Source organism: Ursus americanus, chromosome 30 (genome assembly GCF_024610735.1).
Source record: "Ursus americanus isolate L20-20 chromosome 30, mUrsAme1.1.p, whole genome shotgun sequence".
NCBI classification, from domain to species: Eukaryota; Metazoa; Chordata; class Mammalia; order Carnivora; family Ursidae; genus Ursus; species Ursus americanus.
Window position 1 is genome coordinate 32,118,935 of NC_142156.1, and position 25,398 is coordinate 32,144,332.

At 49.4% G+C, this 25,398-nt stretch overlaps 1 protein-coding gene, 1 long non-coding RNA gene and 1 gene segment (V, D, J or C); all 3 read right to left on the reverse strand.

Moving 5' to 3' along the window:
• LOC123792759 (immunoglobulin lambda-1 light chain-like) overlaps window positions 1–25,398 on the reverse strand; it is a 343,464-nt gene that overhangs the window by 52,930 nt on the left and 265,136 nt on the right. The window lies entirely within an intron of this gene.
• LOC123792755 (immunoglobulin lambda-1 light chain-like) overlaps window positions 1–25,398 on the reverse strand; it is a 388,881-nt gene that overhangs the window by 48,884 nt on the left and 314,599 nt on the right.
• Window positions 24,959–25,315, reverse strand: LOC123795603 (uncharacterized). Its single transcript, XR_015722384.1, has 2 exons — window positions 25,197–25,315; window positions 24,959–25,051 (listed from the first exon to the last, which is right to left on the reverse strand). It is a non-coding gene; the product is annotated as an uncharacterized LOC123795603 (long non-coding RNA).

A 25,398-nucleotide genomic window follows, 5' to 3' on the forward strand; every position in this document is an offset into this window, starting at 1 on the left:
CCTTTGAGCTTCCTGGATATATTGGTTCATGGGTTTCACCTGATTTTAAAACTTGTTGGCTTTTTTTCCCTTCACATATATTTTCAATCACCCCCCACCCCCAACTTCCCTGCCTCAGTTACTCCAATTTCATATCTTTAGGTGGAGTGAAGCTGTCCTGCACTGAGGCTTACTTCAATTTCTCCAGCCTCACGCTGTGTTTCATTTTGAACAGTCTCTACTGCTGTGACATGAAGGTGACTAGTCTGTTCTTCTTCAGCATCTAATCTGCTGTCAGTCTCATCTCTGTATTTTTACATCTCCGAACTTACAATTATCACTTAGGGATGTTTTAAAAGATTTGGATTTTGAAAAATGTCTCTGTATCTGCTCCTAACATATTCAGTCATTCATGCGCTCACACCCACAGATTGAATATATTTGTAATAAATGTATCCCTATCCTCTGCCGATCCATCTCCTGCAGAGCCTGCCTGGAAGGGTGTGAGGTGGGTCAGCGGGGGGATCTAGATCTGGGACCCTGAGCCAAACCTGCTCCTTGCTCTGTGCAAGGGCCTCCTGGGGCTGGAGGAGAGTGTGACACAGACGGGGAAGGGGTTTGTGTCTCACTTCCCCATCTGCCCGTGTCACTGTGAGCTTTAACATTGCTGTCCCATGCTTGACAGTAATAGTCAGCCTCGTCCTCGGCCCGGGCCCCGCTGATGGTCAGGGTGTGTGTGTTCCCGGAACTGGAGCCAGAGAATCGGTCGGGGATCCCAGAGGGCCGCTCAGTGTCCTTATAAATTACCGTCACAGGGACTTGGCCTGCCTTCTGTTGGAGCCATCGTGCATAGTTTTTGCTCAGTATCTCTCCAGTACAGGTGATGGTAGCCGTCTGTCCCAGGGACACTGACACTGAGGGAGACTGAGTCAGCACACTGGAGGCCACGGAGCCTGAAAAGACAGAAGAGGAGAGGTTGGTGTGAGGTTCAGGGGCTCAGCCTAGGGACCCAATCCTGAGTCTGTGCTGGTCTGAGCTCAGGGTTCACTTGAGACTCAGCTCAATCCTGTGGGGGCTGAGCATGTGGGCAGTCTTGGGCGGGGACGGCACCTGTGCAGAAAGTGAGGATGGGGAACAGCAGAGGAGTCCAGGCCATGGTGGATGTGCCCAGAGCTCTGCCTCCTGAGACCCACAGCACTGCTGGGCTCCACCCCAGCCCCTCTTATTCCCTTCCAGGCCCTTGGGACTGTGATTGGTAGTACTTATGCAAATTTGCTCCATTTCTGGGGCTCCTGCTTGATAAATCAGTGGTGAGATGAGAACATGTGACTGAGGAGGAAGAGGGAAGCCCCCAGCTTCCTGGAACCAGCTCTCAGGTCAGACACCAGCCTTTGTCTGCAGGGTTTGGTATCACAGGCACCTTCTGGGGATCAGACCACATGACAACCCTCTGTGACTACCTTGCTTGCAGTCTGTCCTTGGCTCCCTCTGCCTTTTTCAGGAGCCTGACTATGCAACTGGGCTGGGCCCTCTGAGAGTTACAGTCAACACTTGATATAGGGAGTACGGCCTGTGTCCTCATTCCCTCCTCCTCCTGCACCATGTCCCCCCTGCATCCCCAAGGCACTGTGTTCCCGTGCTTCCCATGTCATTAGATTGTGGAACTTTCTCATTAGAATGTTCGTGCATGATTTGGTCTGTGGGAGTCCACTTGTGAAGCTACCACCTGCTGTTGGAGATGCATCACAATTTCTAGTCTATTCACACATGGTGCTTTTGTCTGCAACATTGGAACAATTGGTATTGTCAACAATTTTGTTTTAGGTTTTCGTCAATATTAGATGGAATCACGCAAATTTCATGAGAAACCATCCCTGACTTAACAAATCACCATCAAGCTCCATATCTTGTTGGGGTCTCCAGGGTTAGGTCTTCCCATATGGGGTGGGCTTGGTGTCCAGAGCCAGGGTCCCTGCAGGAGCTGGATCCTGTCACTGACCCAAGGACAGCTCAGGGAGCAGAGCTGTGGCCTCTGGTAGTGAGACCCCACTTCACTCTGGAGACATTCTCACAGGGAGGCTGTGGACCCCTCATTCCAGGCACCAGGGTCTCTGAGTGCTCCGCCTCCACCCTCTGACACACTCCTGAGCAAAACCTGCAGCCCCGGCCTGACTCTGCCTGGAGGTGGGAACAGAGGCAGGAGGTGAATGGTCAGGGTGTTCCCAACATGTCCAGCTCGGATGAGTCAGCTTCCAGAACACTGGTGCCCAGTGCAGGGAGCTGCAGTTCCCACGTGAGGCATTCACTGTCATCCCGTCAGTGTCCTGGGGGTCAGTGTGCGTCTGACCCTCAGAATAAGGTCCCTTCAGCCACTGGTGATGGGGTTGACCATCCCAGCTTCCTCCTGAGGACTGGCCAGGAATCCCTGTGAGGCTCCCCCTGGGCAGCCCCAGCCTCTGTCCTGCTGCTCCTGCTGTGGCTCTGCTGCCCCCTGCTGGTGGAGTAGGACTCAGACCAGGAGCTTCCCTCCTGAGGGTCACCCCACAGCACCTGTCACCTGAGGAACGGTGTGGACCAGGGTTTCCCGCCTCCCACAGGCAGCTTCCCCCCCACCCTGCCCTGCCCAGCACAGAAGGTCACATACACTGTGCAGGAGGCAGGACAGGTGGGATTCCTGTACTTGTCCCAGGGTTGAAATGCCTAGGCCTGGCCCCTTGTGTTCATACAACAGAGAGAGTGCAGGGGACAGTGTAGTGCATCTGAAAAGGGTCAGGGTGCAGACAAACCTGTGTGATGTTCCACAGCCAGCAGATTCCTGCGTATTTAGGAATCAGGACTGGTGCTTCCTGCATCCCCATCAGTGTAGCTGGGTCATCAGTGCAACAGGTGATGCTTCTGGAGCTAAGTTCAGTTGAGGAGGCAAACCTTTATTTAACTCTTTTTTTTTATAAAGATTTTTATTTATTTATTTGACAGAGATAGAGCCAGCCAGAGAGAGAGGGAACACAAGCAGGGGGAGTGGGAGAGGAAGAAGCAGGCTCCTAGGGCAGAAGCCTGATGTGGGGCTCGATCCCAGAATGCTGGGATCACACCCTGAGCCGAAGGCAGATGCTTAACGACTGCGCCACCTAGGCGCCCCCTTTTGTGGGTTTTTTTTTTTTTTAAGATTTTTTTATTTATTTACTCGACAGAGATAGAGACAGCCAGTGAGAGAGGGAACACAAGCAGGGGGAGTGGGAGAGGAAGAAGCAGGCTCATAGCGGAGGAGCCTGACGTGGGGCTCGATCCCGTAACGCCGGGATCACACCCTGAGCCGGAGGCAGACGCTTAACCGCTGTGCCACCCAGGCGCCCCTATTTAACTCTTATTAGTGCTATCTTTACTAGTATTGTTTTTATTACAAGTCACATCTCCTGGTTTTTGGTGTGGGAGGATTTTGAACTACCTGTCTGTGGTTTGGTGAATTGGGAATCTGCTTACTCAGACTTGGATACAATTGCACGTGATAATGGTCACAGAGTAGTTAAAAACCTTTCCTTGTGAACCCACAGAGTCAGATGGGAGCCTCCAACACCAAGGTTAACTCACTGAGACCCCACTGCATCCACCGAATTGATTAAACAATATTTTATATCGTTTAATTTGAAAACAAGTGTTTCTCACAGCAATATAAGCTTCCCCATTTCACAGCAGGTAAAGTGAGTCCCCAGAAAGGCTCGCTTCCCAGGGAAACAGAGGAATGTGAGGTGACTCCAGGATGGAGCCCTGGTGTGCTAGATTCAGATCCCGGGTCGTCAGGGTGGAGCTTGAGCAGGACGGGAGGGAGGGAGGGTGAGGCCAGGCTGGGCAGCAGGGCTTCTGTCCTGGACTCACTGCCATCTGCATCCTGGCTGGTCAATGAAGGAGCCCCTCAGCCTGCACGTGTGGAGGGTCATGGGGAGCAGGCAAGGGTCTAGGCCATGGTGGGCACCCCAGATTCTGTCTCTGAAGCCCACTGCTGAGCTTCTCCACACCAAGCCTCCCTCATGCCCTCATTGGTTCCTGTGAAAATGCTCTTTCTCAGGCTGCTGGAGAGAATCTCTGTACTTCTGGGAAGGTCATAGGTTGGCTTACGTGGAGTTGTGCTCAACTCTTGGCTCTGTCGGGGAGCTCTGGTCAATCTGTGTTTGAAGAACATAAAAAACTGGGGGTCGGAGAGGTGAGGGCATTTCTGTCGCTCTTCTCATGAAATGTGCCCTGTGATAATTTGTTTCCATTTTTGTGAGTGTTTCAAATACACATGACATGAAATATTCCATCCTGACCATTTGTAAGAATTCAGTTCATCTTCCCAGATTCTCTGTTCTGTGTTTTTTTTCCTACATCCTGAATTACGGAACAGAATCAGAGGGAATATTGCCCTTAGTATAAGTCTATTTAGTGTAGGTTTCTTATCCTTGAGTGTTACTGTTAAACTCAATTTGGCAACATCTATCTTTTAACTGTGGGGTTTAGACCGTTTCCTGACTGTGAGTGATAACATAGTTTATTAGATCCCATCGTGCTTTTTATTTTCTGTTCCTCCGTGTCTTCTCTGTTCTCCTTTTCCATTCGTCTCTTGTTTTTGAGTAACAGAGTATTTTTAGGGTCTATTTTATTTCTCTGTTTGGCTCGTTAGCTGTAACTCCTTGCTGTCCTGTCATCTGTGACTCGTCACAGGCTCCATTCAGGTGACGTCACACCACCTGATAGGGAGCATCAGACATTGGAGCCCACTTCCCGCGCTCTCTTCTCAGCGCTGTGGTAGGAATGTCATACCCGTCACTGTTCGCTACATGATAAATTCCAACATATTCTGTGATTAGATTTGCTGTAGACAGTGATTTACTTTTCAAAGGGAGTTAAGACTTCAAACAAAGTCTTCATATTATCCCTGCAGTTATCATTTCTGACTTTTACAATCATTTTGTAGATTCCGGTTCTTTCTGGCATCACTCCGTCCTGCCTGAGGGAAGTCAGTATTACTTCCTGTGTTATGGGTCTGCTGGTGACCAGTTCCGTCACTTTGGTAGAGCTGAAAAATTTTTATTTATCCTTCATTACTGAAGGATAGTCTCCCTGGATAAAGAATTAAGGGGTTTCTTTTCCTTTGTTTTTCTCAGAATTTGGAGGATGTTAATCCACTGTCCTCTGTGTGCATTTCTGCTCATGGGAAATCTGTCCGAATCCTTACCACTGTTCCCCTGAACCAAGTGTCTCTCCTCTCTGGTTGCTTTTCACAGTGTCTATTTTTCTCTGCCTTAAACAATGTGATATTGATGGGGTTGGTGTGTTGGTCCCCCCCCCCACATATATCATTGCTTGGTGTTTTTCAAGAATTTGGCATCTGTAGGTTTTGAATTTTCATGAAATTTAGAACATTTGTGGGCAATTATTCATCAAACATTCTTTTCCACCTCCCCACCCTCACTCCCTGGCGACACAATCACATGTGCATGACGTTGCTAACGTTGTCCTACACTCAGTGCTGCTCTGCTCACTTTGTCTTTCTGCCCTGTCCGTGCTGTGTCTTCACTTTCCCTCACCTTCTTCGTCTTGTCAGGTCTGCTGCTGATCTAAGTCCTTGTATTTGTGATCTGACACATTGCAGTTTTCATCTCTAGCAGTCTGATTTGGATGCTTTCATTTTATTCTCTGTCTCCTCTTGGCATTCAATCCTTCAGACTGAATTTGGATGGAAGTCTGCAATATCGTCCTGCCTTCCACACACAGCCCTCTGTCCTGTCCTGCAGCGTCCAGACCTGCTGCTCCAGGACTGCCTGAGCCGATTCTCAATGTGAGTGTCTCTCTCCCACTGTCTCTGTCTCTCTGTGCGTCACAGACAAATACACACATACATGCACATGACACCCATGTCCTATTGGATCTGTACCCTCTAGACAATCCTAAGTCATGCACCTTAGAAGCCATAACTCTTTGTTAAAATGATGTGATTTTAATGTTTTCTTGTGGATTTGCTGTCCTCACCTCCTACTTTATCAGAATGCCTCCCAGTGACATGACATCACTCACATGCAGGATGAGGATGTCATAACATGGTCTCATCTCCCTCATCATTTCTTTTTTTTTTTTTAAGATCTTATTTATTTATTTGACACAGAGAGACAGCCAGAGAGAGAGGGAACACAAGCAGGGGGAGTGGGAGAGGAAGAAGCAGGCTCATAGCGGAGGAGCCTGATGTGGGGCTGGATCCCAGAACACCAGGATCACGCCCTGAGCTGAAGGCAGGCGCTTAACCGCTGTGCCACCCAGGCGCCCCTACTTGTTCCTCCATTATAACTCAGACACGTTGCTATTGTTGCTGATTTAAGGAGTTGATTGTATTTACAGACATTAACCACTAAAATCTGTTTTAGGTTTATCGAGGTAGTTATGATTTCCCCAGCTTATTATCATCTGTGTAGACTCACGTTTCCGTCTGTCACCCTTTCCTTCTGTCCGAGGGGCGTCCTTCCTGTCGCTTGCGCTGAGGGTCTGTGGGTGATCAGTTCTGGGAAGTTTGCAGTCTGAGAAAGGCTTAGTTAGTCTTCAGTTTTCAATGACATTTTTCATCAGTAAAGACCAAAGATGACAGATATTTCCTATTAGTATTTTGAAGACATTGCTCCTCTGTTTTCCAGTTTATATGGTTCATGACGAGAAATGTGCTCCCATCATGATGCGGGTTCTCTGTAAGGAACACGTCTCTCCTCTCTGCCTGTGAGAGTGTCTGCATAGCTGGTTTGTGACAATTTCATACAATTTGTGCTGTGCTGTCTCTCGTGTTCCCTGTGCCCGAGCTTCATTGAGCTTCTTGGATATATTGGTTCCTGGGTTTGTCCAAACTTGAAGCCTTTTTGTAGATAATTTCTTCTTAGATTTTTTGCTTCACCCTCAGTTCCTTACCTTCCCTCCCACAGTCCTTACACTTGCACACTGTCTGGGTGGGAGACTGTGTCCTACAGGCACTGTGCCTTCATAAATTTTATTAGGTATTTCGCTGTGTCTTTCATTTTGAACACTTTCCATCAATATGGCATCAAATTCCCTAATCTCTATCTGCTGTCAGTTGTGTCCAGTGTATTTTTAAATTTCGAGGCATTTCATTTGGGGAAGTTTTAAAGAGTTGGTGTGTGAATGATGTCTTCCATTTCTGCTCCACCCATGTGTTGTCCTTCCTCCACCACAGTCCCGGAGGAAATGGATTTCTAATAACTGTTTACAAATCCCCTGCTGATCCACCCTTTGCAGCCTGCCTGGAGGGCTGGGAGCAAGGGGACAGACTGGGGACCTCAGTCCTGGGGACCTGGGTCAGTCCTGCTCACTGCTCTGTGCACAGGCCTCCTGGGGCTGGAGGAGAGTGTGACACAGACGGGGAAGAAGTTTGTGTCTCACTTCCCCATCTGTCCGTGTCACTGTGAGCGTCAGCACTGCTGTCATAGGTCTGACAGTAATAGTCAGCCTCATCCTCCGCCTGGGCCCCGCTGATGGTCAGGGTGGCCGTGTTCCCTGACTTGGAGCCAGAGAATTGGTCAAGGACCCCAGAAGGCCCATCATGATCCTCATAAATGACCAGCACAGGGGCCTGGCCTGGCTTCTGCTGGTACCACTGTACATAACATATTCTAGTTCCTCTCCAGAGCAGGTGATGGTAGCTGTCTATCCCAGGGCCACTGACACAAAGGGCGGCTGAGTCACCTCACTGGAGGCCACAGAACCTGAAAAGACAGAAGAGGAGAGGTTGGAATGAGGTCCAGGGCTCATCCCAGGGTCCCAACACTGAGGCTGTGCTAGGCCTGAGCTTGGGGTTTCGGGCAGGCTCAGCTCAGGTGCTGTTGGATGTGGGCAGGACTGGGGGCAGCACCTGTGCAGAGAGTGAGGACGAGGAGTGAGAAAGGGGTCCAGGCCATGGTGGATGTGCTCAGCGCTCTGTCCTCTGAGAACACAGCTGGCCCAGCCTCACCCTGGTCTCTCTTATTCCTTTCCAGGCTTGGGTCTGTGATTGTTAGTATTTATGCAAATTTCCTCCTCTCTGAGACTCCAAATTGATGCAAACCACTGTGAGCTCAGACCAGGTGACTGAGGAGGAAGAGAGGAGCCCCTAGCTTCCTCCAAGCAGCTCTCAGGTCAGAAATGTGCCTTGGTCTCCAAAGTTTAGTATCACACTCACATTCCTGAGGTTGGAACACAACCGCTGTCCTACCCATTCTGCCTGGGGGCTGTCCGGGGCTGGCCCAGGGCCTTCCAGAATCCTGGCCATGGGGCTGAGGTGATTCTGCTGAGACATGCAGACAACACGTGATTCAGGGTGAGGTGGTCCTGTGACCTCATTACTTTCTTCCTCCCGTTTCTCATTCCCCTGTGTCCCCCAGGGTCACCCTGGTCCCATCCTTGGCATCTCATCAGAATGAAAAACCTATAAAAGCTTCAGGAAGGAAGGGCCAGGAGCATGAGGGGTCTGGTAGCCTCATCAGGAAGCCTTAGGCAGCCCTTCAGGATGTGGGGACACCTCATACAGGAAACCAGAGGAGGCACAGCCCCTGGGGCCCATCCAGGCTGCTTGTACCCAAGGAGAAGAGGAATTCCCACGGGACTGTGCTGTCTGAGACAGCTGTCTCCCCTCCTGTGGCACATGTTACACCTGGGGCCCCCATGATGTACAATGACATCCTAAATCTGTATTATGTACTGTAAAACCTGACTACAATCCCCTTAGAACAGCCCCCACTCTGCCACTGTCTGGAGGACAGAGAACCTGCTAGAGTCTCCCACCCGATGGGACTGGGCCAGGACGGGCAGGACACCTGATCCTGAGGCCTGAGCAGCTGGTGCTCAGAGGCCAGGTGAGAGTGAGAGGCAGGCCATGGCTGGATGGTTCCTGTCCCATCCCCCATCCTTCTGTGTCACCTGAGTCGCTGCCAGGCTCTCCCAATGCCACGTTAGGTGGCACAGCAATGGTCAGCCTAGTCCTGGTCATGCTCAGGGGGCCATTTACCTAAGGCCCATCCTCAGAATCAGCCCCGGATGGTCACTCATATCTGTATATATATATAGTCAGCTCAGGGACCGGGCATGGTATCTGCTGGTACCTAGAGGCATGTTCACTCCTGGGCTCATCCCCAGAGCAGGGGGTCCTGGGGCTGTTCAGGACCACTGTCATGGAGGGAGTCAGCCTCAGGCAGGGGGAGCACAGAGCCTGTAAGAGAGGAGAGGAAAGGGTCCTGGAGGAAGACAGGCTGAGTCAGAAGTGACGGTCACAGCCCTGTGAGGGGAGGGGGCCATGTGGACATGGTGAGTGCAGGGCCCTGACCCCCAGGACCCGGAGTGGGAGGGAGAGCAGGGCACCTGTGCCTCACCCCGTGCCCCCTGTGGCCTCTCCCCTGAGCAGCAGCAGCAGAGCAGGGGTGAAGCCACGCAGAGGGTGGTCCTCGGAGGATGAGCACCACAGGCTGAGCTGGGAGCTGTCCTACCTGCAGATGCCCAGCCCCCCCCGTCCTGCTGCAGCTACGTCTGCATCTTGGGGAGCACCTCCCTGCCCCCCGGGACTGTGTGCTCACTGAGCTTCACAGGGTGGGGGTCTAGGCCACTGTGGAGAATCTCACGCCCTCCACTGATCTCCCCGGCCCTACTCGGCAGCCTGAGACATGGGGCTTAGCTGACCTGCTCTGGTTAAGGGAGCTTGAATCAGAGTCTAGACCCCTATGATCTGAAACACTGCTTCAGAATGGACTCTTTGACCAGCCACATGGAGGGTGTGCTGTGGGTGGGTGATCCCCCGGGAAGTATCGACGGCCTGGCTCTGGTGGCAGAGACCGAGCCTTGCTCCTTTCAGCTCCTCCTGGGAGTGAATCATGAGGGAAAGTGAGGACACCGGCTGGGCTGATTCATCAAGGGGGGAGACTGTCAAGGGGGGACTGGGTGTCTACTACACAAGTGGGCCAGCAGGCATATATGGATTCAGGAGGTCCCCTGATAGTCCCTGGGCTTGTGACGACAGCCACAGATGTGCCACAATTCAATCCAGCAGGTCTGATAACGGACTGATGCTCCAGAATGAGGGTTTATCCTGCCAACTGCAGGGATGATGACTAGCTCAGGTAATTGTCGAGGGACGGGGATCATGGGGTGGGTGTTGAAATACGTCATGACAGATGACCCTCTGACCCTAGGTGGGTGGCAGAAGTGAGCAGGAGAGAAGTAACAGGTGTTTCTCCTTATGTTGTAGGAGTATGTTTGCATACATAGCAACCATATGTTTCTGTTTTCTCCACCTGTGTCCTCCCATTATCCTGTAATATCAGATGTGTTAATGTAGGAAACTCTCTATGTCAATATTGATGGTTAGGACATCAAATCAAGTTGGACAAAAATAAGAATCCCTAGCAGACAAAAGTGTATTTTGTATCCTCTTAGGGGAGAAAGAGCCCATTTGTGGTTGTCATGGGATAGTTGCACATGGTGAGGCAGAAGCAAGGTCCTGACAGTCCCTTTATTTGCAGCCTGTGGTCTGTGTGGGTCTAGCAGATTTCATGTGCATAAGGTGGGACTCTGGTAGCTCATTACGTGTCAGATTTGACAGACCGGACTGCATTTCATAAAATTGTTTTCTGTCCATATTTCTGGGTAGGGTGGGTGTAAGGAGAGATTGTTGTGCAGGGTTTGGGGGGCAGAAGTGAGGCAACACCATGTGTGTCTCACTTACAGGGTTGTGTATCTTCTGGCCACTTTGCAGGAGGAGAAAACTGCCCCATCGTCCCCATTCACCATCAGCATGGATGTGACTCTAACAGGCTTTCAGAACGCAGAGCACCTAGTGCGTCTGCATATTTTCTCAGCATATAAAAGTAGAAGAATGACCTGATCTGTCTGGGGATTGGACGTGCACACCGGGGGTTTGGGGGAGAAACCCAGCGTTGTTGGTGTATGTAGTGGCCTCCTCCACTCACTGAGGACTGTCTCCAGGATGCTGGCCATCTCACACTGGGTTCCGGGAAGCAGACTCTGAGGCCGAGAAGTCCATGTGTAAAAACCTGGAAGAAGGGATATCAGCCTGGGCAGAAGGAGAGCGGCCCACAGAGACTGAGCCATCAGATGAGGCCTCCTTCCTGCAGGGAGCTCACCGCTGGGACCTTTCAGGACGTGTGAACCTGAGGCAGGGCCTTGGGATCTGGGCCTCTGGAGATGGTTCATCTGAATCTCTCTGAGAAGGGACAGAACATGGGGACAGATTTCTGAACCAGCAGCACTTGCCAGCAAGGAGCCCCCCCTGTGAGCTGTCAGGGACTCCAGGCAGCAGTGGGTGGCTGTGTGAGCCCAGAAGAGGGGATGTGGTGAGCCCTCAGTGTCTGCTGTATCTGTCTGTTCCACTCCGGTAGAGGAGGCTCCAGTCCTGTCCCCAGGGCTTCAGGAGCTCAGCTGGGCTGGGATGGCTTGAGCTCTAATCCTGGTCAGTTCAGAGAGCATTACCCACAACCATGACACGGAAATAATGACCACTGGATGACAGCCTCCCTGTGTCTTTTTTCTACGCGGTCCCTCTGCCTCCACTTGACACCCAGGCCCAGAGAAGGGCAGCCTAGGCTATCAGCTGTCAATGCTCTCCTGACCCTCCCCTGTGCAGAGCCGCCTGGAGGACTGGATCGGGAGAGAGGTCTGTGGAACTCAGATGAGGGAACCTGGTTCAGACCTGCTCATGCTCTGTGCACAGGCCTCCTGGGGCTGGAGGAGAGTGTGACACAGACGGGGAAGGGGTTTGTGTCTCACTTCCCCATCTGTCCGTGTCACTGTGAGCATCAGCACTGCTGTCCCACACCTGACAGTAATAGTCAGCCTCGTCCTCGGCCCGGGCCCCGCTGATGGTCAGGGTGGCCGTGTTCCCTGACTTAGAGCCAGAGAATCGGTCAGGGATCCCCGAGGGCCGTTTGCTATTCTCATAGATAATCAGCACTGAGGCCTGGCCTGGCTTCTGCTGGTACCAAGAAGCATAGTTCCTTCCAATGCTGTTTCCCCCACACGTGATCTTGGCAGTCTGTCCTAGGTTCACCGACATCGAGGGGGGCTGAGTCAGCACATAGGAGGCCATGGAGCCTGCAAGAGAGAAGATGGGAGGTCGGGTTCCAGCCTGAGGTGTCTCCCCTGGGTACTCCCACCTGCTGACTTGAGGTCTTTCGAGTCCCTAAGCCATTTCCACCCTGCTGTCATCTTAGGTCCTGGGCCCCTGGGACCTGCCTGGTAGATGGAGCCTTTGAACAAATGAAATGCACCAACCCCCTTTCTCTGGGCAGGCCCAGCCCATGTTGTTCCAAGGATCCAGGGAGCACAGTGGGATGTTATCACCCCACCAGCCCCTCATCCCACAGCAGGGCCTCAATCATCCTGCCCCCCACTGACAGTCCACTGCTGATCTCAGAGTCAGGGCCAGGATTGTCCCAGAACCCAGGGCTGGGGTGGGGGTGAGCCTGGGCTCAGCACCTGTGCAGTAAGCCAGGAATCCAAGGAGGAGAGGTGTCCAGGCCATGGTGCTGGTGCCTCGATACTGCTCCCTGAGGCCCAAGGCTGAGCAGGGTTCCTCCCAGGTCTCTCTTATCCCCTTGCTGGAGACACCTGCTGGTTATGCAAATCAGCCAGAGCCCAGAGACTGCTGCTGAGGGGCCTTGTGGTTTTAGAAATGGGCTCAGCTCCAAGGGGCAGAGATGGGAGGGGACAGCCCCTGCAAACCCATCCTCAGCCCTGGGGATTCTCATTCACTTGTGTTCCCATAGTCCGGGGTCCAAACCTTGTCCCTCTCCCTGTCCTGACCTGGCTCCTTGGTGGGTGTGATCACAGCAGATCTGGGAGGTGGAGTCTGTCTGCGTTTCCTGAACCCATCATAGAATGTTTACTCTCTAGATACTAGAGGATCATAGGTCAGTGTGTGTCCTACCCCTGGTCTGTGTTGCTGAACATCAGAACATGAACAAAATTCCTCCCTTGCCAGGTGCACGTGGATTTTTAGGGAGTCCCTGAGGTGCTGTTGGATTCTCTGCCACGGGAGAGCTCCTGGGACAGTTCATAGATGCTGTGCCTCAGTATCCCCAGGGTGTGCTCCGTGCCAGGGACAGACTCCGTGCCTGAGCAAGGACTGACACTGACTGAGTGTAGCGGGAATGGGGTGGGTGGAGTGTCATGAAGCCCTGGACCTGTGCTAGAGACAGAGACAGATTGCACAGAAGAGACATGAGAGACCCCGAGTCAGAATTTTACAACAGAGCAAAGGTGATAGCGCAGAAAACCTACACCTTTACCTTCTGGTCTCAGGTCCTGGTGCCCAGCCCTCCCTGTAGAAGCCCTGAGGCTTCGCCAGGTGATCTCTGCTGCCCCCCAGTGGCTGCTGCACACTGGAGGCTGGAGGTGCAGGGAAGTCCTTCGTCCAGGTGGAGAATGAAAACCCACTGCTCGCATCGCGATTCCCCCTGATCCATGCATGCTGTCCCCAGGGGAGGATTTGCTCTTCTCTGTGTGGCCCCTGCCAGCCTCAGGGCCAGGCAGGAGGTGTCAGGTTACCCATGAAAATAGGAAGAGGCTCATGTGAAGAGAAGGTTGGCCCATCTGAGGGCTCAGGGCTCATGTCTCTGGGGTGGTGCGTGGTCATGGGTGTGGTTCTGGGGCTGGGCCCCTGGGGACACAGGACTCAGGGATGGCCTCTTCCTTGTTCTGGCTGCTGGGGCACCTCAGAGTGTGACGATGCCTCCTGCCCCAAGGACAGACACAGGAGGACACTCAACCAACAGGAACGTCCTCAGACCCAGCTTGCTTGGCCATGGGTCCCACCCTGGCAGATCAGTGTGAGTAAGACACAAGTCTTTCTTGGATCCTGCCTTGGGCGGAGCAGCACAGGGGATGCAGTTGCTTTGGTGAGACGGCACACAGTCACCAACCCCGCCTACCTGAATCTCGTCTACTAGAACCATTGAGAAGTCACACTATTGCTATTCTCAGCTCTGTGTAGGTCAGCATTGACCCTGTGGCCCAGAGCTAGGCCATCGATGTGTCATTCCACTGGGGATCTTTTTGGGGAGTTTTGTCTGTGAATGAAAGGAACACACTAGATTTATGCAGTGCTCTTCCTCTTGTACCCGTTTGTGAGAGCTGGAGCTGCAGCAGCCATCCTGAGGTCTGTTGTCAACAACAAGGCAAAGCAAAGCCTCCATAGCAGTGATGGTGGGAGAGAAAGTGAGAGGATTTGGCACACGTATGACCCAGTGAGGACAGTTCTATGAACAACTGAAACAGAGGAAAAACCATAGGGCTGGTTTAAGAGATTCCCTTGTGATAGGCAGGGAACTCTGATAGTTAACAATATTAGTCCTGAAGCCCTCATCTGGGACACCCCTGCATAATATGGGTGGAGGACATTCTCCAATAAGGCAACATTTGAGCTGAGTGCTTGGTTTATTTCACCTGGACAGAGACCAGGACAGAAGTGGCTTTATTCTAACTTACAGTTTCTGACTTAGTTTGACTGGATGGTCAGAGACTTGGAAGAAACACAATAAGGAAAGGGGTGAAAGATGTCTGAGGAAGATACATGTGGGGAGATCCCACCCCCAAATGAACACAGAGCTATTTGTGTTCCATGAAAATGCCCGCAAGAGTGTGTCCTTAAAGGGAAACGGTGTTAATAATCAGGTGGATAATGTGACACGTGTAAGGACAGTGGTCCGCGTTCTTGTCCATCCACCTTTGAACTTGTCCATTGGCCCTTAGCAAAGCGGCCATGTTGCAAGTTGGGAAGTTATTCATGGGATAATCCCTAGGGAGTTCCACTCATAAAGCTGACAAGGCTATGGCCACTCTTCAGGACCACTCTGCCAACAGCAGAGACTAGGCCTGAATTCCCAGGGCCCTTCCCTTGGGAGTCAGCCAGGAGCCTGCTGGCAGATGAATTACATCAGACCTCATCCATCATGGAAGGGATAGCTCTGACCTCATTGGAATAGACCTTTCCCTATGTAGGGACGTGCTTATTTGGATGGCAGTGCTTCTTCCCAAACTGTAACCCTTGGACTTAATGCCTCACCCACTGTTCTAGTACACAGTGCAGCTTCTGTCCAAGGCTCACAGTTCCCATCAGAAAAGGGCGGCAGTGTGCCAATGTCCATGGAGCTCACTGGTTGTACCATGTTCTCCACCACTTAAACAGCTGGCTTGAATGAACGGACTACTGGCCTCTTGCAGACCTGTTACTGTCCCGCCACATGGCAACCCCTTGTGGGGCTGGCGCAAGATTTGGCAGGAGGTGATATTTGCATTGAATCTATGTCCAATATGTGATGTTGTTTCTCCATAGCCAGCGTTCATGGGTCCGGGAATGAAGAGGTGGACTTGGGAATGTCCCCACTCACTGACATTCTGGGTGACCCACTGCAAAATTTTCACTCCTTGTCACTGTGACCCTATAGTCTGCTTCCCTAGAGGTCTTTTATTTTTAATAATAATATTTTTTATAATATTATGTTAGTCACCATACAGTACATCCCTAGTTTTTGATGTAACATTCCATGATTCATTACTTGTGTATAACACCCAGTGCACCATGCAATACGTGCCCTCCTTAATACCCATCACCAGCCTATCCCATTCCCCCACCCCCTCCCCTTGAAGCCCTCAGTCTGTTTCCCAGAGTCCATAGTCTCTCATGGTTCATACCCATCTGTTTACTCCCCCTTTCTTCTTCTTTTTTTTCTCCTACCTATCTTCCTACTTCTTATGTTCCATAAATGAGTGAAACCATATGATAATTGTCTTTCTCTACTTGACTTATTTCGCTTTGCATTATCTCCTCCAGTCCCGTCCATGTTGCAGCAAATGTTGAGAAATCATTCTTTCTGATGGCTGAGTAATATTCCATTGTATATATGGACCACATCTTCTTCTTCTTTTTTTTTTTTACTTTTTAATGATTTTTTATTATATTATGTTAGTCACCATACAGTACATCCCTGGTTTCTGATGTAAAGCTCGATGATTCATTAGTTGCGTATAACACCCAGTGCACCATGCAATACGTGCCCTCCTTACTATCCATCACCGGTCTATCCCATTCCCCCACCCCCCTCCCCTCTGAGGCCCTCAGTTTGTTTCTCATAGTCCATAGTCTCTCATGTTTCATTCCCCCTTCTGATTACCCCCCCTTTCTTTATCCCTTTCTTCTCCTACTGATCATCCTAGTTCTTATATTCCATAGATGAGAGAAATCACATGATAATTGTCTTTCTCTGCTTGACTTATTTCACTTAGCATTATCTCCTCCAGTGCCGTCCATGTTGCAGCAAATGTTGAGAATTCGTTTTTTCTGATAGCTGAGTAATATTCCATTGTATATATGGACCACAACTTCTTAATCCAGTCATCTGTTGAAGGGCATCTCATCTCCTTCCGTGATTTAGCTATTGTGGACAATGCTGCTATGAACATTGGGTGCATAAGGCCCTTCTCTTCACTACGTCTGTATCTCTGGGGTAAATACCCAGTAGTGCAATAGCTGGGTCATAGGGTAGCTCAATTTTTAACTTCTTAAGGGACCTCCACACTGTTTTCCAAAGTGGCTATAACAGCTCGTATTCCCACCAACAATGTAAGAGGGTCCCCTTTCTCCACATCCTCTCCAACAACTGTTGTTTCCTGCCTTGTCGATTTTTGCCACTCTAACTGGCGGAAGGTGGTATCTCAGTGTGGTTTTGATTTGAATTTCCCTGATGGCTAATGATTTTGAACATTTTTTCATGTGTCTGTTAGCCATTTGTATGTCTTCATTGGAAAAGTGTCTGTTCATATCTTCTGCCTATTTTTTGATTTGTTTATTTGTTTCTTGTGTTTTGAGTTTGAGAAGTTCTTTCTAGATCTTGGATACCAGTCTTTTATCTGTAGTGTCATTTGCAAATATATTCTCCCATTCCGTGGGCTGCTTCTTAGTTTTTTTTGACCGTTTCCTTAGTTGTGCATAAGCTTTTTATCTTGATGAAGTCCCACAAGTTCAGTTTTTCTTTTGTTCCTCTTGCCTTTGGAGATGTGTTATGAAAAATGTTGCTGTGGCCGATGTCATAGAGGTTGCTGCCTATGTTCTCCTCTAGAATTTTGATGGATTCCAGTCTCACATCGAGGTCTTCCATCCATTTGGAGTTTATCTTTGTGTATGGTGTGAGAGAGTGGTCAAGTTTCATTCTTTTGCATGTAGCTGTCCAATTTTCCCAGCACCATTTATTGACGAGACTGTCTTTTTTCCACTGGATGTTTTTTCCTGCTTTGTCAAAGATTGGTTGCCCAAGGAGCCAAGGGTCCATTTCTGGGTTCTCCATTCTGTTCCATTGGTCTGTGTGTCTGTACCATGCTGTCATGGTGATCACAGCTTTGTAGTATAGCTTGAAATCCGGCATTGTGATGCCCCCAGCTTTGTTTTTCCTTTTCAACAGTTCCTTGGTGATTCGGGGCCTTTTCTGGTTCCACACAAATTTAAGGGCTGTTTTGCTCCAGTTCCTTGAAAAATGTCATTGGTGTTTTGACCGGGATGGCATTGAAAGTGTAGATTGCTCTGGGTAGCATGGACATTTTAACTATGTTAATTCTTCAGATCCATGAGCATGGAATATTTTTCCATCTTTTTGTGTCTTCTTCAATGTCTTTCAAGAGTGATTTCTAGTTTCTAGAATATAGATTCTTTACGTCTCTGGTTAAGTTAATTCTGAGATAATGTATGATTTTTGGTGCTATTGTAAATGGAATGGATTCCCTAATTTTTCTTTCTTCGGTGTCATTGTTCGTGTATAGAAATGCAACTGATTTCTGAGCACTGATTTTGTATCCCGCCACGTTACTGAACTGCTCTGTAAGTTCTAGTAGTTTGGGGGTGATTCTTTTGGGTTTTCCATATAAAGTATATTGTCATCTGCGAAGAGAGACAGTTTTACTTCTTCTTTGCTGATTTGAATACCCTTTATCCCTTTTTGTTGTCTGATTGCTGTTGCGAGGACTTCTAGTACTATGTTGAATAATAATGGCGAGAGTGGGCATCCTTGTCGTGTTCCTGATCTTAAGGGAAAGGCTTCCAGCTTTTCCCCACTGAGAATGATATTTGCTGTAGGCTTTTCATAGATGGTTTTTATGAGTTTGAGGAATGTGCCCTCTATCCCTACACTCTTAAGGGTTTTAAACAGGAAAGGATGCTGTATTTTGTCAAATGCTTTTTCTGCATCTATTGAGAGGGTAATACAGTTCTTGACCTTTTTCTTGTTGATATGAGCTATCACACTGATCGATTTGCGAATGTTGAATCACCCTTGCATCCCAGGGATGAATCCTACTTGGTCATGATTGATAATACTTTTAATGTCCTGCTAGATCCTATTAGCTAGGATCTTGTTGAGAATTTTGGCGTCCATATTCATCAGGGATATCGGTCTACAATTTGCCTTTTTGACAGGGTCTTTGCCTGGTTTGGGGATCAAGGTAATACTGGCCTCATAGAATGAGTTTGGTAGTTTTCCATCTGTTTCTATTTTTTGAAACAGCTTCAGGAGAATAAGTATTATTTCTTCTTTGAATGTTTGGTAGAATTCCCTGGGGAGTCCATCAGGCCCTGGACTCTTGTTTTTTGGGAGGTTTTTGATCACTGCTTCAATCTCTTCATAATTAATCAGTTTGTTTAAAAATCAATTTCTTCCTGTTTCAGTCTTGGTGGTTTATAGGTTTCCAGGAAGGCATCCATTTCTTCCAGATTATTTAATTTATTGGCATAAAGCTGTTAATAAAAGTTTCTAATAATCCTTCCTATTTCATTGGTGTTGGTTGTGACCTCTCCCTTTTCATTCATAATTTTATTAATTTGGGTCCTTTCTCTATTCTTTTGCATAAGCCTTGCCAGTGGCTTATCGACCTTATTTATTCTTTCAAAAAACCAGCTTCTAGTTCTGTTGATCTGCTCTACTGTGCTCCTGGTGTCTAATTCATTGATCTCTGCTCCAATCTTGATCAACTGCTTCCTCGTGCGTGGATTAGGCTTATTCTTCTGTTCCTGTTCCTGCTTCTTGAGGTGAGAATATAAAAACTGCATTTTAGATTATTCTATTCTTTTGAGTGAGGCTTGGATGGCTACGTATTTTCCCCTTAGGACTGCTTTTGCAGTGTCCCATAGGTTTTGGACCTTGTGTTTTTTATTCTTGTTGGTCTCCGTAAATTGTTCAAATTGATTTTTTATTTCCTTGTTTATCGAATCATTCTTGAGCAGGATGGTTCTTAGTTTCCAAGTGTTTGCGTTTCTTCCAAATTTTTCCTTGTGATTGAGTTCCAATTTCAAAGCATGTGATCTGAGAACATGCAGGAAATAATTTCAATCTTTTGGTATCAGTTGAGACCTGTTTTGTGACCAGCATATGGTCTATTCTGGAGAACGTTCCAAGTGCATTAGAAAAGAATGAGTTTTCTTTTATTCTAGGGTGTAGTGTTCTATATATATCTATGAGGTCCATCTGGTCCAGTATGGCATTCAAAGCTCTTGTTTCTTTGTTGATTTTCTGCTTAGGTGATCTGTCCGTTGCTGAGAGTGGAGCGTTGAGGTCCCCTACTATTAACATATTTTTATCTATATGTCTCTTTATTCTGGTTAAGAGTTGGCTTGTGTATCTTGCTGCTCCCCTGTTGGGGGCGTAGATATTTATAATTGTCATATCCACTTGTTGGATACATCCTTTAAGAATAATATAGTGTCCTTCTGTATCTCAAACTACAGTCTTTAGTTTAAAATTCAATCTGTCCGATCTGAGAATTGCTACCCCAGCTTTCTTTTGAGGTCCATTGGCATGAAAAATGGTTTTCCATCCCTTCACTTTCAGTCTGGATGTATCTTTAGGTTCAAAATGAGTCTCTTGTAGACAGCAAATGGATGGGTCATGTCCTTTTATCCAATCTGCAACCCTGTGGCATTTATGGGAGCATTTAGGCCATTCACATTGAGAATGATTATTTGAAATATGATTTTAATGATATCATGCTGCCTCTAAGTCTTTGTTTCTATAGATTGTGACTTTCAGTTCTGTATCACTCTTGGGGCCTTTTTACTTTTATAGAACCCCCCTTAATATCTCCTGTAGTGCTGGTTTCATGGTTAAGAAATTGGTCAGTGACTGGCCATTCTGGAAGGTCCTTATCTCTCCATCAATTCTGATTGACAGTCTTGGTGGATGAAGGATCCTTGGCTGCATTTTTTCTCTGAAAGAGCTTTAAAAATGCCTGCCCCCCAACCCTTTCTCTCATAACAGGTCTGTGTAGACATGTCTGATGTAATCCTGATACTTTTGCCTTGGTACGTGAGAAATTTCTTTGTCTTGGCTGCTTTCAATACTGTATCCTTGAATCTAATATTTGCGAATTGCACTATGACTGACATGGGGAAGGTTTGTCATTGTTGAATTTGGGAGGGGTCCTCTCTGCCTCTTGGACATGAATGCTTGTTTCCTTTGCTAGATTAGGGAAGTTTTCAGCTACAATTTGTTCAAATATCTCCTCTAGACCTCTCTTTTCCTCTACCCCCTCGGGGATGCTGATGATTCTGACATTGGAATGTTTCATTGAGTTAGTAATCTTCCGTAACCTACATTCTTGAGATTGGATTTTTTTGAGCCAAGTTTCTGTTTTAGCTTTCTCTTCTACCATCCCATCCTCCAATTTACTAATTCGTTCTTCTGCCTCATTCACCCTGGCCATCAGAGCATCTAGTTTTGACTGCATTTGAATCGTAGCATTTTTACTTTCTGCCAGATTCACTCTCATTTCTGCCCTTAGAGATTCTATATTCTCGTTAATATTTTCATTAATATTTGTTTCAAGTCTACACATCATCTTAACCAATGTTTATCTGAACTCCATTTCTGATAATTTGGTTATATCCATATCCATCATTTCTGTGGCAGAGGCCACAGACTCATGATCTTTTCTTTGCTGGGGGGGATTTCTCCTTCTTGTCATTCTGATGAGGAGAGGTCGTGGGGTTGCCCAGAGCCCAAATTATTGACCAGGACCCAAGCAGCGTGCTTTTGGTTTATAGGGACCTTAGGGATATGGGCTTCTTGATTTTTTAGCCTGTCTTCTGTGGGAGGGGCCTTCTGTGCTGATACTCAGGCCACCCTGTTTGGGTAGAGTCTCCCTGTCGTCCCCTGAGAGGGAGGATGGTGATGGGCACAATGTGAGCTGGTATTTCAGGGCTTTTGTTCTGTGGCAGCTTTCCCTGGTGGGTTTCTGTGGCTCTTCTGAGAGTCAGAGCAGCAGTGGCCGAATCCTAGCCTCTGTCTCAGAACAGAGAAATCGCAGTCCGCTCTCCACTGAGCTCTCCTGGCCTCTTTAACTCTATTTCTGTTGGTGTTGCTAAAAACCCTGCACTGTCCTGTGTTGTGCACCCCAGAGCCGGCATCCCAGCCCACAGTTCCAGGGCTGGCACGTCTCTGTCCTTTGTGTTTCTAACTCCGCCAGCCGCCAGCTGCCTCCGCGCACGCTCCTGAGTTTCCTGTTTCAGTATGGTTTGGGGGCGCTCCAGAGCGCTGGTTTTCAGTCTGGTTGCACGTGCGTTCCCAGGCTCACAGTCTCAGTCTGCTCTCTCATGGGTTCTGGTCCGCGAGACCGGCCCGCTCCCCAGTGCACGTGGCTACCGCTTCCTGGTGCCCGAGTGTGGAGGCTCCCTTCCCTTTCCGTCTATCTTCTGATATCTGTGCACGGATTCATGGCTCCCCACTTCGTACCTCAATACTCAGCACTGGAGATGTTCATTTGTAGAGATCCAGATGCATCTTCCTGCGTCTCAGGCTGATTCGTGGGTTTTCAGGATGGTCTAGTACCTATCCAGCTGGATACAGGGGACCAGCTGAAAAAGAAGACCCCTACTACTCCGCCATCTTAACTCCTCCCCTGCCCTAGAGGTCTTAGCTCTAAAAGAGAACTGTTTCCACCCAGTGCCAGAGTATGATTCTATTCAACTGAGAACTGAAATGTCCCCTTGTCACTTGGAGCTTGTCATGTCTCCATGGATATCTCTCTGTGTGTCCTTCCAGCCTGAACTCCATCCCCAACAAAACCCAGGGAAGAAATCATGGCAGTCCCATCCTGCCTCCTGCACATGCACTCCTGACCCACATGGTGCAGAGGCTGCCTGGAGGGCTGGGCTGGGAGACAGGTATGGGAATCTCAGATTTGGTGCCCTGGGCCTGACCAACTGTGCTTTGTCTACAGTCCTCCTAGGCTGAAGGAGAGTGTGACTCAGGTGCAGAAGGGGTGTGTGTCTCACATCCCTGTCTGTCTCTGTCACTGTGAGGATCAGCACTACTGTCTTACGCCTGACAGTAATAGTCAGCCTCGTCTTGGCTCTGGTCCTGCTGGTGTTTAGGGTGGGCCATGTTTTCCAAGTTGGAGTCCTAGAATCAGCCAGGAATCCCTGAGGGGCACTTGCTGTTGTCGGATATGACCAGGACTGGGTCCTGACCTGGCTTCTGCTGGTACCACTATACACCAGATTTCTATACTGTCTCCCTGAAAGGTGATCACCGCCATCTGTCCCAGGGTCACTGAGCACAGGGCAGCTGTGTCAGCACCTGGGAGACCTTTCAGGATTCTAGCCATGGGGCTGAGCTGGGCCCGTGCAGAGTTACAGACCACACCTGACTCAGGGAAAGGAGGTCCTATGGCCTCATCTCTTACCCTTTCTATTTCATGTCCTCTCTGTGTCCCCGAGCTGCACTCTGGTCCCATCCTTGGCATCTCATCAGAATGAGAAACTGTCATTCTGACACTTGTTCATCACAGTGCATGTGGGAATTTACTCGTTATACAAGCCCCTGCCCTTGGGGATTAATCACAATCTCTAGTCTATTTCCACACAATACTTCTGTCTCTATGACACCCCCATCCCACACCAGACCAGAGACTGGCATTTCTTCTCACACTTTTTTTTCAACAGTGTTTCATGTAAACTTGTGAAAAGTCCCAGAACCCACCCCTCACTGAGGGACTCACTTCAAGCTCTGTGTCTCTGTGACGGTCCCCAGGGTCACGACTTTGCACACAGAGTGAGCTCTGGGGACTGGAGAGTCAGGGGTCCCTCCTGGGAACTGGGTTCTGTCACTGGAGCAAGGACAGCACAGGGACCAGAGATGGGGCTTGAGGACGTGGAAATCACTTCACTCTGGAGACAGTCTCACAGGGAGGCTGCAGACCCTCCTTCCAGGGACCAGGGGCTCTGAGTGCCCCACCTCCCGTCCCCTGAGATGCTTGTGAGCAAGGAAGCTACAGCCCCAGTTCTGAGTCCACCTGGAGGTGGGGAAGGAGAGGGAGAGGGTGAGGGGTCAGGGAGTCTCTGGATGTGCCCAGCACTGAAGGGTCTGTTCCTTGGGACCCCAGGTGGAGAGTGAGGTGACTGGAATTTCCAGGTGAGCTATTCCCTGTGTCAGCAATCCTGTCGGTGTCCTGGGTGACACTGTGAGTCTGACCCTCAGAGTGTGGTCCCTGGAGCCTCAGGAGTTAGGATGGAGCATCCCAACAGCCTCTGAGGACTGAACCCTGGACCCCTGCTGATCCCCAGGCCTGCTGTCCCTGTGTGGGTTTCCTGGCCTCTGTCCTGCGGCTTCTGCTGCAGCTCTGCTGCCCCCTGGTGGTGGAGGAGGACTCAGATCAGGAGCTTCCCTCCTGCAGGTCATCCCACAGCACCTGTCCCAGAGTTTCCGCCAGAGTTTCCCACTGTCAGGTGCCCCCACTGCCCTGCCCAGCCCAGAACAGAAGGTCGCATACTTGTCTGGGAGAGTGCAGGGTAAATTGTAGTGCATTTCTAGGAAGAAACCTTTGTGAGGTCCTATCGGCACTCTCTTCTCTCCATTTTTGAGTTGACCCTGTTGCTGTCTGCATTCCAGTGAATGTAGCTGGGTCACACTGGAACAGACGGTCCTTCCAGCACATGCTCTCATGGCTTGTAATGAGAAATGTGCTCCCACCACAACACTGGTTCTCTGTAGGGAACACGGCTCTCCTCTCTGCCTGTGAGTGTCTGCATCACTGGTTTGTAATAATTTCATAGGATATGTGCTGTGCTGTCTCTCGTGTTCCCTGTGCCCGAGCTTCATTGAGCTTCTTGGATATATTGGTTCCTGGGTTTCTCCACATTTGAAGCCACTTTGTAGATAATTTCTTCTCAGATTTTTTGCTTCACCCTCAGTTCCTTACCTTCCCTCCCACAGTCCTTACACTTGCACACTGTCTGGGTGGGAGACTGTGTCCTACAGGCACTGAGCCTTCATAAATTTTATTAGGTATTTCGCAGTGTGTTTCCTTTTGAATATTTCCATCACTATGATATTAAATTCCCTAATCTCTTCTTTGCAGCATCATATCTGCTGTCAGTGTGTGCAGCTATTTTTAAATTTCGGGCATTTCATTTGGGGAAGATTCAAAGAGTTGGTGTGTGAATTATGTCTTCCATTTCTGCCCCTCACATGTGTGGTCCTTCCTCCACCACAGTCCCAGAGGAAATGAAGTTCTAATAACTAATTACAAATCCCACGCTGATCCACCCTTTGCAGCCTGCCCGGAGGGCTGGGAGCAAGGGGACAGACTGGGGACCTCACCCTGGGGAACTGGGTCAGTCCTGCTCACTGCTCTGTGCACAGGCCTCCTGAGGCTGGAGGAGAGTGTGACACAGATGGGGAAGGGGATTGTGTCTCACTTCCCTGTCTGCCTGTGTCACTGTGAGAAGTCCCACTGTTGTCAAAGGTCTGACAGTAATAGTCAGCCTCGTCCTCAGCCTGGGCCCCGCTGATGGTCAGGGTGGCTGTGTTCCCTGACCTGGAGCCAGAGAATCTCTCAGGGATCCCTGAGGGCCTATCTTTCTCATAGTAGATAATCAGCACAGGGGCTTGTCCTGGTTTTTGCTGGTACCATTTTAGAATATTTTCCCCCAGTTCCTCTCCAGAGCAGGTGATGGTAGCCGTCTGTCCCAGGGCCACTGACACAAAGGGCGGCTGAGTCAGCTCACTGGAGGCCATGGAGCCTGTAAGACAGAAGAGAAGAAGTTGGAATGAGGTCCAGGGCTCATCTCAGGGTCCCAACACTGAGGCTGTGCTAGGCCTGAGCTCGGGGTATCGGGCAGCCTCAGCTCAGGTGCTGTGGGGTGTGGGCAGGACTGGGGGCAGCACCTGTACAGAGAGAGAGGACGAGGAGTGAAAGAGTGGTCCAGGCCATGGTGGATGTGCTCAGCGCTCTGTCCTCTGAGAACACAGCTGGCCCAGCCTCATCCTGGTCTCTCTTATTCCTTTCCAGGCCCTTGGGTCTGTCATTGTTAGTATTTATGCAAATTTCCTCCTCTCTGAGACTCCAAATTGATGCAAATCACTGTGA